This window comes from Pseudophryne corroboree, chromosome 3 (genome assembly GCF_028390025.1).
Source record: "Pseudophryne corroboree isolate aPseCor3 chromosome 3, aPseCor3.hap2, whole genome shotgun sequence".
Classification (NCBI taxonomy): Eukaryota; Metazoa; Chordata; class Amphibia; order Anura; family Myobatrachidae; genus Pseudophryne; species Pseudophryne corroboree.
The window spans coordinates 357,946,742-357,965,517 of NC_086446.1; positions in this window are offsets into that span (position 1 = coordinate 357,946,742).

Sequence of the window (18,776 nt, forward strand, 5' to 3'; positions counted from 1 at the left end):
TCTACTAATGCACGCCGACTCTCATGTCTCCTGATTACTTCCTCCCACTCCTATCTCCAAGATTTTTCACGTGCTGCTCCCTTCCTCTGGAATTCTTTACCTCTCCCCCTCAGACTCTCCACCTCTCTACAAAACTTCAAACTGGCTCTTAAGACCCATTTCTTTACCAAACCCAGCCACATCTCATCCTAACCCTCTGTTCCACGCTCTCTATGTACCCCATCTGTGTCACCCCTGTCTGTCTACCCCTCCCCTTAGAATGTAAGCTCTCACGAGTAGGGACCTCTTCCCTCATGTGCTCACCCTTTTCTTACTTCAATCATTCTCAACTGCCCAAATCACGCAGTTTTTTGGCAACCTGGAACTAATCTCTGTCATTTACTGGTGTAGTTATGCTTAGTTACCCTGTACTTGGCCTACATTGTTTTCAACTGTAAGTCACTGTTTTCCTGTTTTGATTATGTGCATATGTACTCTGTAATTGGGCGCTGCGGAACCCTTGTGGCGCCATATAAATAAAGGCTAATAATAATAATAATAAATGCATTCTGTGCTTAGACTTAGGTCCCATCGCCATGATATCTAATTATGGCATGCAATTATTCCAAAATACGGAAAAATCTTATATCCAAAATACCTCTGGTCCCAAGCATTTTGGATAAGGGATACTCAACCTGTATTAGCAACAGAAGGATCAGGGTAGGAGACAGGGGTAGTCAGGAGGTGCTGGACTTCAAAAATAGGGAAAGCTGCAAGTGAGAGTAATTAAAACAGATAATTTACAAGTGCCATCAACAGCGCCCCATACCCTGCAGCGCTATGTGCGGTGCCACGTCCGCACACACCTAGTTATGGGCCTGGAGGTCACTGCCGCTGCTAGGCAGTCCCTGCAGGAGGCAGATTTTACTGGGGGGCTGCAGCTTTGCAGCCCTAGGTAAAATCTGCCACTGTTGACTGCACAAATACACATTTAACCTGTAACTAATAAACCTGTCAGCATGACCTTTTTTTCAGTTCTGAGTAAAAAAGTTAAATTAAAAAAATAAGAGAAACCAATGACTAATGTACATACTTGATGTCCATCCACAATGTAGAAATAAAAAAATAAAAAATATATGGAAATGTTGGGGATTTGGGATTGAAGTAATTTTAAAATACATTTTTTACTAGGCATTGGAATTTCAAACACCCATAAACTAAGTATGTATGTATTCAACTATGCTACAAAAAGATCAATATACAGTAAATGCTAGTTTCCACATACAGTATCTAATCTGTGCCTTATAATAATGATTGCTCTATGTAAACCTACATTGCATGTGGTTAATGACATAATCATCTGAAATTACTCTTATTAAATATTTCTAAATACCTTAAATTATATGTCAGCACTTGAATAATTAGATGTTTAATGATTATCTGGCACCACTTTCTTCATATTAATAGTAATAATAAATGCTGCCAAATTACAGTTTGGTTCAGTATATTCAGCTACACCTTAAGATTACTACTGGTGCCGTAAAACAAGAAAAATCTGTCTATAAAAAGCAGAGCTCTTGTTGATGAAGTCTTTATTTTTTTTATTAGGTATTGAAACACAGTAAAATGTTGTGAATATATGTCCATAATATCATTCCAGAGCTTGTTCTACCCTACTACAAACAGGAATGGTTTTGAATACAGCAGTAGAATTTTCAGAAATAGGCTTTACATATTCCAGTTATGAGGATTTGCAAACCATTTGAATAATAGCGCCAGAAATCCAAAATGAGAATTAATTCCATTATTACTGTTCTCCATCTGCTAAATGAAAACATTCTATTTGTCAGCAGTAAAGGCTCAGGATTTCTTAAAGTGGATTTCCATATACTGTACAGTGCATCTGGAAAGTATTCACAGTGCTTCACTTTTTCCACATTTTGTTATGTTACAGCCATATTCCAAAATGGAATAAATACATTTTACCCTCAAAATTCTACACACAATGGGGTCATTCTGACCCGTTCGCTCGCTGCTTTTTATCGCAGCCGAGCAATAAAACGGGTTCCTACTGCGCATGCCAGACAGTCGAAGGCCGTAGTAGGGCTGCGATTGCCTCTGCCTGATTGCCAGGCAGAGGTGGTCTCTGGGTGGGAGGGGGCGGAACGGCGGCGTTTGGCCGCCGTTTCGTGGGTGCAGTCCGGCCAACACAGGCGTGTCCGGACTGAATGGGGGGCGGGCCGCAGTGGCTGCATGACGTCACACGCAGTTGCTGCGGGCCGGGGAGCGACGAGTAGCTCCCGGCCAGCACGTTAAAGCTGCGCTGGTCGGGAGCTGATCTAGAAGTGCAAAGGCATCGCCGCCGTGCAATGCACTTCTGCAGGGGGGTGGGGCGCGGCACTGACATGTGGGGTCCCTGTGCTGGGCGTCCCCCCACATGTCAGGGAACATGATCGTAGCTGTGCTAAATTTAGCACAGCTACGATCAACTCGGAATGATGCCCAATACCCCTTAATGACAATGGGGGTCATTCCGAGTTGATCGCTCGCTAGCTAGTTTTAGCAGTCGTGCAAATGCTATGCCGCCGCCCACTGGGGAGTGTATTTTAGCTTAGCAGAAGTGCGAACGCTTGTGCAGCAGAGCTCTGTAAAAACAGTTTGTGCAGTTTCAGAGTAGCTCTGAACCTACTCAGCACTTGTAATCACTATTCGTGTCCGGATTTGACGTCAGACACCTGCCCAGCGAGCGCCCAGCCATGCCTGCATTTTTTCAGACTCGCCTGCGTTTTTGCAAACACTCCCTGAAAACGGTCAGTTGACACCCAGAAATGCCCCCTTTCTTCTTGCAGCCGTCAGTGCGAAGAAAAACTTAGCAGGAACCTGTGCACAACCACAACGGTCTTTGTACCCGTACGATGCGCGTGCGCATTGGGGCCCATATGCATGCTCTTAAATGCCATATTTTCACCTGATCGCTGTGCTGCGAAAATCGTCAGTGAGCGATCTACTCGGAATGACCCCCAATACCCCATAATGACAAAAGGGTTTTTTCCGATTTTTGCTAATTTATTAAAAATGAAAACTAAGAAATCACATGTACACAAGTATTCACAGCCTTGCCATGAAGCTCAAAATTGAGCTCAGGTGCATCCTGTTTCCACTGATAATCCTTGAGATGTTCCTACAGCTTAATTGGAGTCCACCTGTGGCAAACTCAGTTGATTGAACATGATTTGTAAAGGCACACACCTGTCTATAAAAGGTGCCACACTTGACAGTGCATTTCTGAGCACAAACCAATCATGAAGTCAAAGGAATTGTCTGTAGACCTCCGCGACAGGATTGTCTTGAGGCACAAATCTGGGGAAGGGTACAGAAAAAAATCTGCTGCTTTGAAGATCCCAATGAGCACAGTTGCCTCCATCATCCGTAAATGGAAGAAGTTCAAAACCACCTGGACTCTTTCTAGAGCTGGCTGGCCGTCTAATCTGAGCAATCAGGGGAGAAGGGCCCTAGTCAGGGAGATGACCAAGAACCCGATGGACACTCTGTCAGAGCTACAGAATTCCTCTATGGAGAGAAGAGAACCTTCCAGAAGGACAACCATCTCTGCAGCAATCCACCAATCAGGCCTGTATGGTAGACTGGCCAGACAGAAGCCTTTTCTTAGTGAAAAGAACATGGCAGCCCGCCTGGAGTTTGCAAAAAAAAGAATCTGTTGGACTCTCAGACCATGAGAAACAAAATTATCTGGTCTGATGAGACAAAGATTAAACTCTTTGGCGTGAATGCCAGGCGTGATGTTTGGAGGAAACCAGGCACCGCTCATCACCAGGTCAATATCATCACTATAGAGAAGCAGGGTGGTGGTGGCATCATGCTGTGGGGATGTTTTTCAGTGGCATGAACTGGGAGGATAGTCAGGATAAAGGGAAAGATGAATGCAGCAATGTACAGAGACATCCTGGATGAAAACCTGCTCAAGAGCGCTCAGACTCCGGTGACGGTTCATCTTTCAGCAGGACAACGACCCTAAGCACACAGCCAAGATATCAAAGCATTGGCCTCAGGACAACTCTGTGAATGTCCTTGAGTGGCCCAGCCAGAGCACAGACTTAAATCCGATTGAACATCTCTGGAGAGATATGAAAATGGCTGTGCAGCGACGCTTCGCATGCAAGCTGATGGAACTTGAGAGGTGCTGCAAAGAGGAATGGGCGAAACTGCCCAAAGATAGGTGTGCTAAGCTTGTGGCATCATATTCAAAATACTTGAGGCTGTAATTTCTGCCAAAGGTGCATCAACAAAGTATTGAACAAAGGCTATGAATACTTACGTATATGTGATTTCTTAGTTTTGTTTTTTTCACGTTGTCAATATGGGGTATTGTGTGTAGAATTTTTGGGGAAAAGTGAATTTATTCCAGTTTGGAATAAGACTATAACATAACAAAATGTGGAAAAAGTGAAGCGCTGTGAATACTTTCAGATGGACTGTATGTATGTGGTTCTGAAGAAAACCTACCATTAGACACACATGTATATTTGTTTAATGAATATATTTAATTATAACCATACTAGTAAAATGGACCAGCCATGATACCCTTATATCTTTCAACCATGGTATCAGCCATTAGATGGGGGTAAGAAGGGCCTTCGGGGCACTTCTACTCTCAAAGACCTAATTCAGAGATGGATACAGAATTGATATTACTGCAGCTAAGAGATTTATTGGCAGCGTGCACGCACTAAAAGTCCTGGAAGCCTGTGCCGAAAGTGGGGTTCGCAAAGAGCCCAGACATCATGTGGGAGCAGTGTGCGATTCTCGTAGGGTTTTGGATTCTATATAAGGACCTGGTGGCAGTGAATTGGCTCCATTTCACTCCAGTCACACTGCTGTGTACTGCACTCTGCTGTGTCCATCCATCTAAAGGCTGTGCGGAGTTCATCTAAGTGGCTTTGAGGTGTTCATTTAAGTGGCCATACAGGTTTCATCTAAGTGGCTGTGCAGTGTCCATCTAAGTGGCTGTGCGATGTCCATCTAAGTGGCTTTGCTGTGTCCATCGAAGTGACTGTGCTGTGTCCATCAACCACAAGTGGCTGTGCTGTGTCCATCCACAAGTGGCTGTAAGTGGCTGTGCTGTGTCCATCCACAAGCTGTGTTCAATCCCCTTAGTCTAATTCCATCACCCAGTAGTGCTGCACTGACTCTGCAGGCCACGCCCACTACATTCACATAAGCAGTGTGACTCTGTATTATTTTTTACAAAGTTTAAAAAAGTGGAAAAAATATATATAATTCGTTTGTACTATTCTGTGCACTGCAACCTAGTATGCTTTACCACAGTAGTGCACTTTGTTTGATTCACATACGCCCTGTGACTTCACACAGTGTGAGTCAAGCTGTCAGTTGAAAAAGTTTAAAAAAAAAATATGATGTATAATTTTTTCTGTACTGTTCTGTGCACTCCAGTATGCTTTGTACCCCAATGTGCTTTGTTCACTTCATGTAATCCCTGTGATTCCACACACAATGATCTGAACTGCCAGTAAAAAAAAAAAAAAATCCAAATATATTGTTGTACAGTATAATTTTGACATCTGGTCCGGTCTCAAAGCATTGCCTACTATTAGTAAAACTTCTACTGTAACTCCATCTGATACGATCACCATCCAAAGAATAGTGGAGGATGCTTTTCATGACACTGTACAAATAGTCAAGTCACAGAGTCCCTTTGACTAGTGGAATGAAAAAAAGGCAACTTTAAGGCCCTTGTACAAACTGGTTTTGCATTACTTATGCAATCCATCCTCCAGTGTATACCCAGAAAGAGTCAAACTAATATTGTCAAGGGATAAGGATGGTAGTGACGATGACATCTTGCCACTGCAGAGATTTTAGCTTAGCTACCTTAAGCCCATTAGTACTGTCGTTTGTTTTGTGGGGGCCCAAACAAACCAAGCACTTCAGCTACAATAGTGGCAGTCCCTGTTGCTGAAGTGCTTGGTTTGTTAAACTGTGAGTGATCTTTTTAATATCCAATATAAGGGTGATAAGAGAGCCCAAGGACAATTCCATTTTGCACCATTATTCAGTTGTGCCACTGCTGTGTTGCAATGTTTCATAGATGTGCTATAAATTGCCGTGTGTTTCTGTCACTGCTCTGTAGCTTAGTAACCAGCCAGCTTGCTGTAGCTTTTGGCCTAAACTGGATCAAAATAATATTATGAGCTGTGAGGTGGTCCAAATATACCAGAAATGACTGGAAATTAATGTTATTGAGGATAATAATACTGTAGGAACAAAAAAATGCACACATTGGGGGAAATTTACTAAGGTGGGAGATTTTTAGAACTGGTGATGTTGCCCATGGCAACCAATCAGATTCTACTTACCATTTATCTAGCTGATTCTGGCAGATAATAGATATAATCTGATTGGTTGCTATGGGCAACATCACTAGTTCTAAAAATCTCCCACTTTAGTAAATGTCCCCCATTGTGTGATTTTAGCTTGTTTGACATTTTGTTAAAAAAATACAAAACCAAAACCAGTCATGATATTTAGGCAAAACCAAAACTGGATCAGAAACCTAAACCAGCAAACTGGTCTGGTGCACAGCTCTAGTTATTGTATTGTGAATATTGCAATGTTCTGTAACTATTGTTATGTAAATGCTTTTGGCAACAGTTTGAAGCATGTGTTAGGAGTGCACTACAACCAGCCTGTGGTTGTTGTTTACCAAATTAGTGACAGTTAGGGCTCTGATTTATGCACAAGTAGTCAGGTTATGGTGGGTGGCACACTCTAGGGAAGAGATTATCATAGCTGTGGTGGGGGGGGGGCTGTGTTTGTTGTGTTTACTGTATTTGCAGGTGTGATATTGGGACCACTCGGCCATCAAGGGGACAAGAGTACCTCTGGTGAAATTCATTTGTGTTGTATATGTAGTCTGTATCGTGAATAATCCATTCCACATTCCCTTGGTGCATTTTTGTTTGGGTTATACCCTTGTGCTTGGCATGTCTGTGTGGGTAGCAGTTGATTTACAGACGGACACAATCCCTACAGCCATTGACCGACAGTCAAAATATTGACACAGTCAAAATACCGACATTCATTATACCGACATGTGTAAAATGCCAACATAGTCAGAATACCGACATTAAAAAAGCCGACATATGACGTATGTACATGCTTTACCATCCTAGTGGACCTGGAAGGGGAGTATAATAGTGTACCCGAAGCATGGTGAACCCATACAAAAACTGAAAAACTCATGTCGGCATTTTGAACATGTTGGCATAATGAATGTCGGTATTTTGACTGAGTCTGTATTTTGAATGTCGGTCAATGGCTGTCAGGATTATGACTGTCAGTATTGTGTTCGTAGGTAAATCATACCAAACCCATCTGTGAAATCAGCCTGAGGCCAGTGGAGGTCATCTTTGCTCAGGCAGCATGTGTTTTCCTTGCAGGGTCAGCAAGAAGGACTTTCAGCCTTCATAGTCAGCATCTGACCTGGGTTTCAGGACCGTTGGTTGGAGTACCATTGATGGCCTGAAGGGGAGAGCAAATGGCTGAGGCAGGGGCGGATTGGGATGGAAAACCAGCCTGGGAAATTTATGGAAGTAGCCCTAATGGGGATGTGGTCTGATGAGGGGGTGGGATCCCTCCTTGGGATGCACTGTACACAATTGCAGCCTTCCTTGTGTATTTTGCTGCAGTTGTGTCTGAGACGGATTGGGAACTAATAATGGCCCTATAATATTTTGTAGGAGTGGCCCGACATGGGCATCATAAGAGGTATAACATAACATTTAGCCAGTGTCGTAACTAGACATTTTAGTGCTCTGAGCAAGATACACCATTGGCGGCCCACCCATATATAAAACTGGGCCAGTGTGCGCCATAGGCAGGTAGAGTGTGTGGTTGGATGCCTGCAGTTTATCAGAAGATTAGTGAAGAATGAGAGTGTATGAGGAATATCTGGGAAAAGTACATAATGTTAATAATGTTAAGAAAGAGAGTATATGAGAGTATACGAGTAATATCTGGGAAAAGTACATAATGTTAATAAACTAATATAAATTTTTTAATGTACGTGCCTTCCGAGTCCACACCTACATTTATGTGTCCCTCAGCATTTCAGTCTGGCTCAGAGCTCCTCTCACATCTCCAGGCTCCATAGATAGGGGTGTAGGGGCCCATCCGACTATCAGTGCGTACACAGGTTCTATTTCCACTCCATGGGTGTTGTGAACACCCATTAGTGGAAAATAGTCCCTGCTAGTCAGCATGCCGACTGTCGGGATTGTAAGTGGGCAGGATGTAGAGAGAGTGATTGTGACCGGCAGTCTCCTGACCGCCCGTCACATAACTACATCCCACGGGGACAATGCAGTGTACTGAGTGCAGTGGGCTGCTTGTCACATGGGGGGGTGGGGACCATATGACAATACACAAAACAAGCCCCACAGACACGTCAGTCAGACTACCAGGAATCTTCATGGTGAACCCTATGGCCAATCGGCATAGTGAATATAGTGAAAGATTGGTAATAAAATACAAAAGTAGCTTAAAAATCAATAATATACCGCTGTACATCAATACTTAAATGTAGCACTTCTATATGTATGAAACCTATAAAATGGTAGATTGCACCAAGGGCCTGATTCGGAGATGTACATAAACCTAATGGTTTACGTGCATCTCCGATGGTGGTCGTCCTGCATTCTGTCATGCTGTGCCCCCTGAGCTTTAGCCTGATTGACAGGCTGCGGGCATTTGGGGGCAGGGGGTGGGCAGAACTGGGCAGCTTTGAACCCCTGTTTTATTGGAGTGGCGAGGCAGGGTCTTTTCAGAAGGCCGATCTTCATGCAAGTGATCCGATGCTGTATGTTATGATGCAGCATCAGATAACACAAGCCTGCAGGAGACGTTTAATTACTGAAGACGCCTCCTGCTGCTCTTGTATAGCTCCACAGAGCAGCTGCTTCCAAGCAGCTGCTGTACAAAGTGCATCTACAGTATCTCTGAATCAGGCCCTATCTCCAAGTCCATATAGGAGATACATTAAGAAATAGTGAATATTTATTCGTGACAGAGGTCTTCAAGGGTACCTAATAATACACTTATCCTCCTTCTATAATTCTCTATTTATTTTGAAAACCAATATTAGTTGTCTTTGCATTTTTTAATATAGATCAATAAAATGTTATTACTAATCACTGTGCACCTCCCTTTGCTTTCACTGGTGTTTTTTTTTTTGGTGAATGATTCTTCAGCTATTGCATATCGCTCAGCATGACCCATTCCAGGATGGACAAAATGCTCTGTTCCTGAACTTCCGTCTTACTTTATTATTGCTGTAATCCTATGTTAAACTAGTTATGTGATAAGAAAGGTGTTTTAACACAGGAAATGACAATCATAAATTAAGAGGGAAGTCCACAAACATTCGATGGCATAAATTAGGAAGGAACAGAGTATTGTCTCCCTCCTGGAATGGGTCATGTTGGGAGGTATGCTATTAAATAGCACCCCATGAGCACATTACAGAACGCCCTTGACTAAAGAGTAATTGCTTTATAGGATAAAAAGTGTTTAGATGACCTAATAGATATTTATAAATTAGGTTGTGTTATTTCTGTCGTGGGAGATCACATCACTGCCCTCTATACAGTATATAGCATAGGTTCTCAAATTCGGTCCTCAGGACCCCGGGTGTGGTTCATAGGGTCGACCACACTTAGATCGACAGTGTCTAGGTCCAGTGGCGGATCTAGACTTAACTTTTAGGGGGGGCGGTTTAAGAAGTATGACTCCTCCCCCTAATCATAGCCCCTCCCACTTAGTAATGCCCTTCCCGTTCGCTTCTAAAATTTCCTATTGTTGCCATTACTAATAAAATGTTGCCAGTTAGTGGAGAGAACCCTGCGCACTGGTGATACAGACTGGCGAATCGCCATTCCTTCCATCAGAGGTGGTAGAGGCTAAGACAGTAGGGCAATTTAAACATGCATGGGATAGACATAAGGATATCCTTACAAAGAAATAAGGATCAGATAAGGTTAGAGATAAAAATAATGTAAAAAAAAAAAAAAGGGGCAGACTAGATGGGCCAAGTGGTTCTTATCTGCCGACAAATTCTGTTTCTACAGCACACAGAATGAGCCGAAATTCACATTATAGCACACAGAATGAGCCGAAATTCACATTATAGCACACAGAATGAGCCGAAATTCACATTGTAGCACACAGAATGAGCCAAAACTCACATTGTAGCACACTGAATGAGCCGAAATTCACCTTGTAGCACACTGAATGAGCCGAAATTCACCTTGTAGCACACTGAATGAGCCAAAATTCACATTGTAGCACACTGAATGAGCCGAAATTCACATTGTAGCACACTGAATGACCCAAAATTCACATTGTAGCACACTGAATGAGCCGAAATTCACATTATAGCACACTGAATGAGCCGAAATTCACATTGTAGCACACTGAATGATCCGAAATTCACCTTATAGCACGCTGAATGAGCCGAAATTCACATTGTAGCACAGTGAATGATCCGAAATTCACCTTATAGCACGCAGAATGAGCCGAAATTCACATTATAGCACACTGAATGAGCCGAAATTCACATTGTAGTACACTGAATGATCCGAAATTCACCTTATAGCACGCTGAATGAGCCGAAATTCACATTGTAGCACAGTGAATGATCCGAAATACACCTTATAGCACGCAGAATGAGCCGAAATTCACATTATAGCACGTGGAATGAGCCAAAATTCACATTATAGCAAGCTGAATGAGCCAAAATTCACATTATAGCACGTGAATGATCCGAAACTCACACTGTAGCACACACTGAATGAGGCAAAAATCAAATTGTAGCCCACTGAATGATCCGAAATTCACCTTGTAGCACACTGACTGAGGCAAAATTCACATTATAGCACACTGAATGAGGCAAAATTAACGTTATAGCACACTGTATGTGGCAAAATTAACGTTATAGCACACTGTATGAGACGAATGATGCAAAATACACACTGAATGAGGCAAAATAATGCAGGGAGAAGAGAGAAACACACACACACACACACACACACACACACCTCTACACACACACACACACACACACACACCTCTACACACACACACACACACACACACACACACACACACACACACACACACACCTCTACACACCTCCTCATAGGTAGAGGCCTGGCCGGGTCCCGCCGCGGTATTGGGAACGGGTGGAGAACAGTGGTGCAGCGCGGAAGGGAACGAAGACAGAGAGAGAGCGTCCTGACGCACGTACAGGGAGGAGGGGGCGTGCTCAGAACAGAGGCCCCTGTATGCGTGTCAGGACGCTCCTCTCTCTCCTCCTCCGCCGCTGCGCTGCACCGCTCGTCAGACTCCAACCCGTTCCCAATACCGCGGCGGGACCCGGTCTCCATCCCGCTGCCGGTATATGTAGGGGGGGCGTTCGCCCTAATCGCCCCTCGCAAAATCCGCCACTGTCTAGGTCGACCACTATTGGTTGACAGTGACTAAGTCGACACCCAAAATAGGTCGACACAAGCATTAGGTCGGCATGAGCAAGGTCGAAATGACAAAAGGTCGACATAAGGTTTTTGTTTTTTAAGTGTCGTTTTCTTTGTAGAGTGACCGGGAACCCCAATTAGTGCGCCGTGTCCCCTCACATGGCTTGCTTCGCTCGCCGTCTGACTTCTCAATATATAACTATCCCCTCAGGACTTTATTATGGAGAACAGCTTGCTCTGACTGCCCAGCAACCTATATATAATATGCATTGTCACTCAGGTGCGGAGACTTGGAGGCGCAAAGCTGCGGGGGCGCCGCCACTGATTGCTGCTGTGTGTGAGTTTGGGAAGGAGCCGGAGTGCGGAGCGCACGCCTCTCCTGTGTCCCTCCTGGGTCTCTGGAGGCAGCGTGTCTGTTAAATCAAGTGCCGGTTCGTGAGCCAATTAGAGCTCATAGACTGGCAGCCAATCAGGAGCCGCAGCTGCTGGTCTGTGAGCTCTGATTGGCTCACTAACCGACACTTCATTTGACAGACACGCTGCCGGAGACACAGGACATACACAGGAGAGGCACGCACTGTGCCCCCCGGCTCCTTCCCGGACAGCACAGCAGCGGGGGTTGATGTGTAGCTGGCACTGGGTGGGGGGGGGGCATATTTGGTTCTGGGGGTATATGTGTAGCTGGCACTGGGGAGCATGTGAGGCACTGGGCGCATATGTGTATCTGGCAATGGGGGGGCATATTTTTATCTGGTACTGTGGTGGCATTTGTGTCACTAGGGGCATATGTGTTAATGGCACTATGGGGCATATTTTTATCTGGCACTGTGAGGGAATATCTGGCACTGGGGACATATGTGGCACTGGGGGCACAGCCCAAGCAACAAGCATTACCACCTGGTAACAAGCACGACACCCAGCTCATGAAATTCCTAGCAACAAGCATTACCCCCTAGCAACAAGCATGACACACAGTGCATGAAACCACTGGTAATGAATGTTACCCCCTGGCAACGAGCTTGACACTCAGCACATGATACCCCTGGCAACAAGCATAGCACCTACTGCATGAAACCCCTGGCAATGAGCATGACACCCTGAGCATGAAAATCCCTGGCAGCGTGCATGGAACCAAGAGCATGAAACCCCTGGCTATGGGCAGGTAATTTAAAATAATTGACTTGCGTTGCATCGTTGGCTTGTGTTGCATGAACAATTACGCCCAAACGGACAATTGGAAAAAAAAATTGGATTGCACCTCCAGTGTAAAGAATTTCATTAACCACAAAAATGTTCTGTCATTTTTACTGTATCTCACTCTCACTTACTCACTCACTCACTCACTCACTCACTGACTCATCACTAATTCTCTCACTTCCAAATAAGTTAGGAAGATGACATTTTATGTAGTAATAATAATAATAATAATAATAATAATAATAATAATAATAATAAAAATAATAATTTTATTTATGTAGCGCACTTTCTCCAATAGGACTCAAGGCGCTTAACAGATACATAGCATAATATAGTACAGAAACAATAATGTACAGAGCAGCTTTTCATAAAATACAGAAGCATGTAGATATTAAAGGGACATTATGGAAATGCTTGAGTAAACAGGAAAGTCTTTAGTCTATTTTTGAAGGATTCTATAGTGTGGGCCTCTTGCACTGTGCAGGGAAGTGAGTTCCATAGAGTCGCAGCTACATGACTAGAAACTCGACCCCCAGATAATTTATGGAAGATTCTAGGTACTGCTAAAAGTCCTTCATCTACAGATCGCAGTAATCGAGCGGGGCAGTATGGAATCACAAGCTGCTTCAGGTAACTTGGGCTCTTGATCATGTAGTGCTTTGAAACTCAGTAAGTCAATCTTGAAGATGATTCGCCATCTTACAGGCAGCCAGTGAAGGGAGTAGAGGATGGGTGTTATGTGGCTAGAACGGGGCTGGTTGGTTAACAGCCTGGCAGCTGTGTTTTGCACCAGCTGTAAGAGGTGCAATTCTTTTGCTGGGAGACCAAGGTAGAGGGCATTACAGTAGTCTAATTGAGATGATATACATGCATATATGACTTTTGGCAGATCATCTGAAGGAATAAAGTGCTTGATTCTGGCTATGTTCCTCAGGTGAAAGAATGAGTATTTGATTGTGGCTGATATCTGATGTTTAAGTGTCAAGCTAGGACAATGCCAAGATTCCACACACGATCAGTGGTTTGTAATTCTGTATCCCCAAGTGTAAGTCCAGTTGGTTGGCTATGCTGCAGTCTTGTCCTTTAATGTTGCGGTCCTATCATAAGGACCTCTGTTTTATCTGGGTTCAGTCACAGCCAACTGGCACTCATCCACTCCTGGAGCTCAGCTAGATAGCCATTTAGGGTTGCTATTGAGTTATCAGTTTCTGGACGTAGGTATTCTTCAGGTGGGAAATAGACAAATTACATAATTAGAATTTGAATAAATCTCCCCTAAGGGAAAAAAAAGAAGGGTTGACATAATGACGTTATTATCGATGCGTGGCTTGCGTTGGGTGAACAATAATGCCCAAATGGGAAAACGGATCACAATTTGGATTGTACCTCCAGTGTGTACAATTTAATAAACTACAATAATGGTCCTCTCACTTTTTATCGTATCTGCTATGGGTGCTCCTCGGGTAACGCCAAGAACCGTTGATTGATATTTACTTACATTAAGACATCTTAGATTTACATCTCTATAGATTTACCACATTTTTAACACTCATTTATATTTACACCCGTGAAACTCAGAAACCCCCATGCGAAGAATCGGTAGAACAGCTAGTTTATATATAATAGAACGCACAGGAAAACAGCACAAATGAACTAAATACCTCTCACAAGCAGGAAAGTAGCATGGGAAGAGCATCAGCTGGGCTGCATATTAGAAATCCTTCCCTCTTCAACAGCTGCTAATAATAAGACAATGCTGTAACTAGACATTTTAGTGCTGTGTGCCAGAAACAGTGGCCCTCATTCCGAGTTGTTCGCTCGGTATTTTTCATCGCATCGCAATGAAAATCCGCTTAGTACGCATGCGCAATGTTCGCACTGCGACTGCGCCAAGTAACTTTGCTATGTAGAAAGTAATTTTACTCACGGCTTTTTCATCGCTCCGGCGATCGTAATGTGATTGACAGGAAATGGGTGTTACTGGGCGGAAACACGGCGTTTCAGGGGCGTGTGGCTGAAAACGCTACCGTTTCCGGAAAAAACGCAGGAGTGGCCGGAGAAACGGTGGGAGTGCCTGGGCGAACGCTGGGTGTGTTTGTGACGTCAACCAGGAACGACAAGCACTGAACTGATCGCACAGGCAGAGTAAGTCTGGAGCTACTCTGAAACTGCTAAGTAGTTAGTAATCGCAATATTGCGAATACATCGGTCGCAATTTTAAGAAGCTAAGATTCACTCCCAGTAGGCGGCGGCTTAGCGTGTGTAACTCTGCTAAATTCGCCTTGCGACCGATCAACTCGGAATGAGGGCCCGTATTGGCACCCCCTTCTTATTAAAAATATGCCCAGTGTGCGCCGTTTATACTAAAAATAGAGTGGCATGGCTTCATGGGGAAGGGGTGTGGTCACAAAATAAAACCAATTCATATTACACTGTACAGTAGTCTCCATTATTCAAACTACGCTGCAGTAGCACCACTACACCAGGTAGAGTCTTCTTTTACACATTATGGCAGGTAAAGCTTCCTTTTACACATTACAGCAGGTACAGTAGAGTCCCCTTTTTACACATTACGGAAGGCAGAATCTCCTTTTACACATTACGGCCGGCAGTCCCTGTTTACATAACAGCAGGTAGAGCCTCCTCTTACACATTACGACAGGCAGAGTCCAATTGCAGTGCGCTGCTGTGGCTCTCGAGTCCCCCTCCCTCCTCCTCCTCCCCTGCCCCTGGAGCTGCTCCTATCCTCACTCCGACGGCAACAGGTGGCTTGTAATGAGACAGTTTGACTCATTACAATGCTGCAGACTTTGGGGACCTAGGAATGGGGATGCAGGAAGTTACGCCCTTAGGGCGACTGCGCTGTGTGCCAGGCACTGCTGGCACACATTTAGTCACGGCCCTGTAATAAGACTGCCAGGGACCTTTCCCTTGCTGATCAACATATTAGTAGTGCAGAGTATATTTGGCTTTATGCTGCCTCTATATGACAATAATATACAAATTTACTGTGAACTCTAAATGGGGGCATCGGGAAGGGCTTTTCGGTATCCATAGGGAACACAGCTCTAGTTCCTGTGCTATAGTCCCCTGACCTCTGCTCCTCTTCACCAAGCAGGTGGATAATTCCTGCTGCATATTCCTCATTCAGTGTTTCATTTTAGGGAATCTCTGCCCTCCCCACTCCCCTCTTTTTTAACTGTGAGTCAGGGGAATCATAATGTATAAGCACACTGGGCAGCTGACCAGGGACCCACAATTCTAGGAGCCCTCAAGCAATAGTTTATGGTGGTCACACAATCATAGTTATGAATCAGCATTCATTACCTGCCTCCCAGCCGCAGCCAGTGAATAGCTGTCAACATGCCGATTGGTGGATGGTTGAGCTATGCACCAGAGTGATGACAGACATTCACTTTATGAAAGCATGTGGAGAGACTGCAGGAGGGGTATGTTTTAATTGTTTTTTTTTTGTGGGGGGGGTCCAGTGAATGGGGGTAGGGACCCCACTACATTGCTTTGCCCAGGGCCTACAGTGCTATTAAGACATCCCTGCTGTGAGTACATAACCCCCTCCTCCAGTGTGTGTATGCTGTGGCTGTTCTCATGCCCCTGTATGCCTCTGTACTCTATTTATTTCTGCCTGTATTTTCTCCGTCTTCTTTGCACCTCCCCTTACCAATATTTTTATATCACTTCATTATCCATCAAACACTTTCCCCTGTTTCCCGCACAAAACATTTTATTTCTCTTGCCCTTCGTCTTCCTCTGCCAACCCTTTTGCTACCACTCTCCAGTTTCCAGTTACACTCATCTGGTGACATCACAAGAGTCATGCAGCTGACAATCAGAAACAATATGGTTGAGCCTAAGGATGACAGATAAACGCAATCTTAGTTTAATATATTTTGTCCTATAGAACCAGTAAATATTTTTGTACTATGCTATGTACCGTCTCCATTCTTTACACTGCTTGATATATCTCACCCTCAGTAGGATATATTTGAAGGTCAAAAAGTATAATGCACCCATGTACTGTTTGACCTCATTATACAACTATGCAGTATATTCCATTGAGAGAACTATTTACTTTGACATTTTGCCCAGTGCTTCATATTTCCACCTCAATGTAGCCATTTAGTAAATAAAATATTTTGAATAGTACTTTTTAGCATACATTAATTCTTGCTATATGACTGTCCAAGAGAAGAAGTGTACTGTACATAGAGTAATAGTGTCCTGTTCTTGTAATAGAGTGGAGACATATGTAATGTCTACATGATAACGAAATCTGTCTCCTCAGAGGTGATGGAGAATTTCAGAGCTCTGAAAAAGGGAGAGATCTGTAATTATACTGTGTGATAATGATTAACCTGTATGCCCCATGATGGAAGGCTGTATAAAGAAGCCAAAAGGAGGCTAATTGGGAGGGGAGAGTAGAAATTACCTGCTCTGTCCTTCATATTTATCTTAGTACATTAACCCCTTAGTATCAAGCAATTCCCTTTAGATTTGCCTCTCATTGTCATTAGCTGCCTTTGGATGTCCAATTTCTGTTGACTGTTGTGTGTGAAAACCAATTTGTCAATTAAAAAAAATATTAGAAATTTACTTATATACATAACATCTATGCACTTAAGTATTTTAACAGCAAACATTTGCAATTTCAGGGGAACTGTACTTGCCTATAAGTGGGATATAGTGGCCTACATAGCCAAGAGTACAAGGAACTAAGGCAAAGAATGGCCAGTAAGCAGGTGTTTGTTATACAGAGCCTTCATCCTTTTTGGTCTCATACCAAAACACTGATATACAGATGTATCTCTCTACAGCTATGCTGCATATAGCAGTGTTCTGTAGCAGGACTGTGGTGTGTATGGGTCACAGCATGTTGCTGCATACACATTGCTAGCCAACTCCATTAGAATGAATGGGCGGCAGGAGCGTGCATAAGCATGTGACTGCTAGATCCCATGTTAAAGCCGCCATTGCTTAGCGTACAACTTGGTGTGCCTGGAGTTGTAAGCTGCGATGCATATGCTTTGCAGACTCAATGTAGGAGGACACATCTGTATCACCAACAACTATATATTTAAACAAATATGTATTAGTATGCTGGTTCTGCTATAATAGTCTTTTCTTTGTTTTCTTTTTAACAAAAAAAAAGAGAATTTTGTTTTGCTTTCCAAAACCAGCAGCTGAACTATTGTAGCTAGATAGCTAGAAGTGGCAGGTTAACCTGATATTAGTGTTTTCCCTCTAATAAAATGAATATGCATCCAGCCTGGAAGACACAGACCTACCATGGACAACAAGCACCTGCAACAAAGCACTGCTTTTCTTCCATACTCCCTGGGTTGGGGATCCTGAGTTCTACGTTATTGGTAGAACTGTTATGACAATTATATGTTCAGCTTATAGTTCCTGTATAACAGATACAATGTCTGTATGATGTCACATAGGTGTTAATGAATATTGTAAATATAAATTCCTTAGATAAAAATGGTTCTGTTACTTTTGCCTCTAAATATGTTAATTTTTATAGTGAATTTTGGGTTCATCACTCATCACTCATTAGGGTAGATGTATTAACCTGGAGAAGGCATAAGGAAGTGATAAACCGGTGATAAAGCAGTGTTAAGTGCAAGGTGATAATGCACCAGCCAATCAAATCCTAACTGTTAATTTACATATGACAGCTGAATGGCTGGTGTATTTGTCACCTTACATTTATCACTGTTTTATCACTTCCTTATGACTTCTCCAGGTTAATACATCTGCCCCATTGTTCTTCGGTTTTTCTTTTTCTGTAGTTAAGTTAATATCTCTGATTTAAATTTGCTTGGGCATTTGAAGGTTTTATTATAACAATATTTCACTGATAATCCTTGGGAGAAAATGCATTACTAGAAGGTAAAATGCAGAAAAGGTTTTATTGAATCAAAATGATAAACGTCACATCACTTTCAATTAAAGGATTAGAATAGAAGTGCCCCATAAGTCAACACCACTGCCTCCCGGCCACAGCTTCCT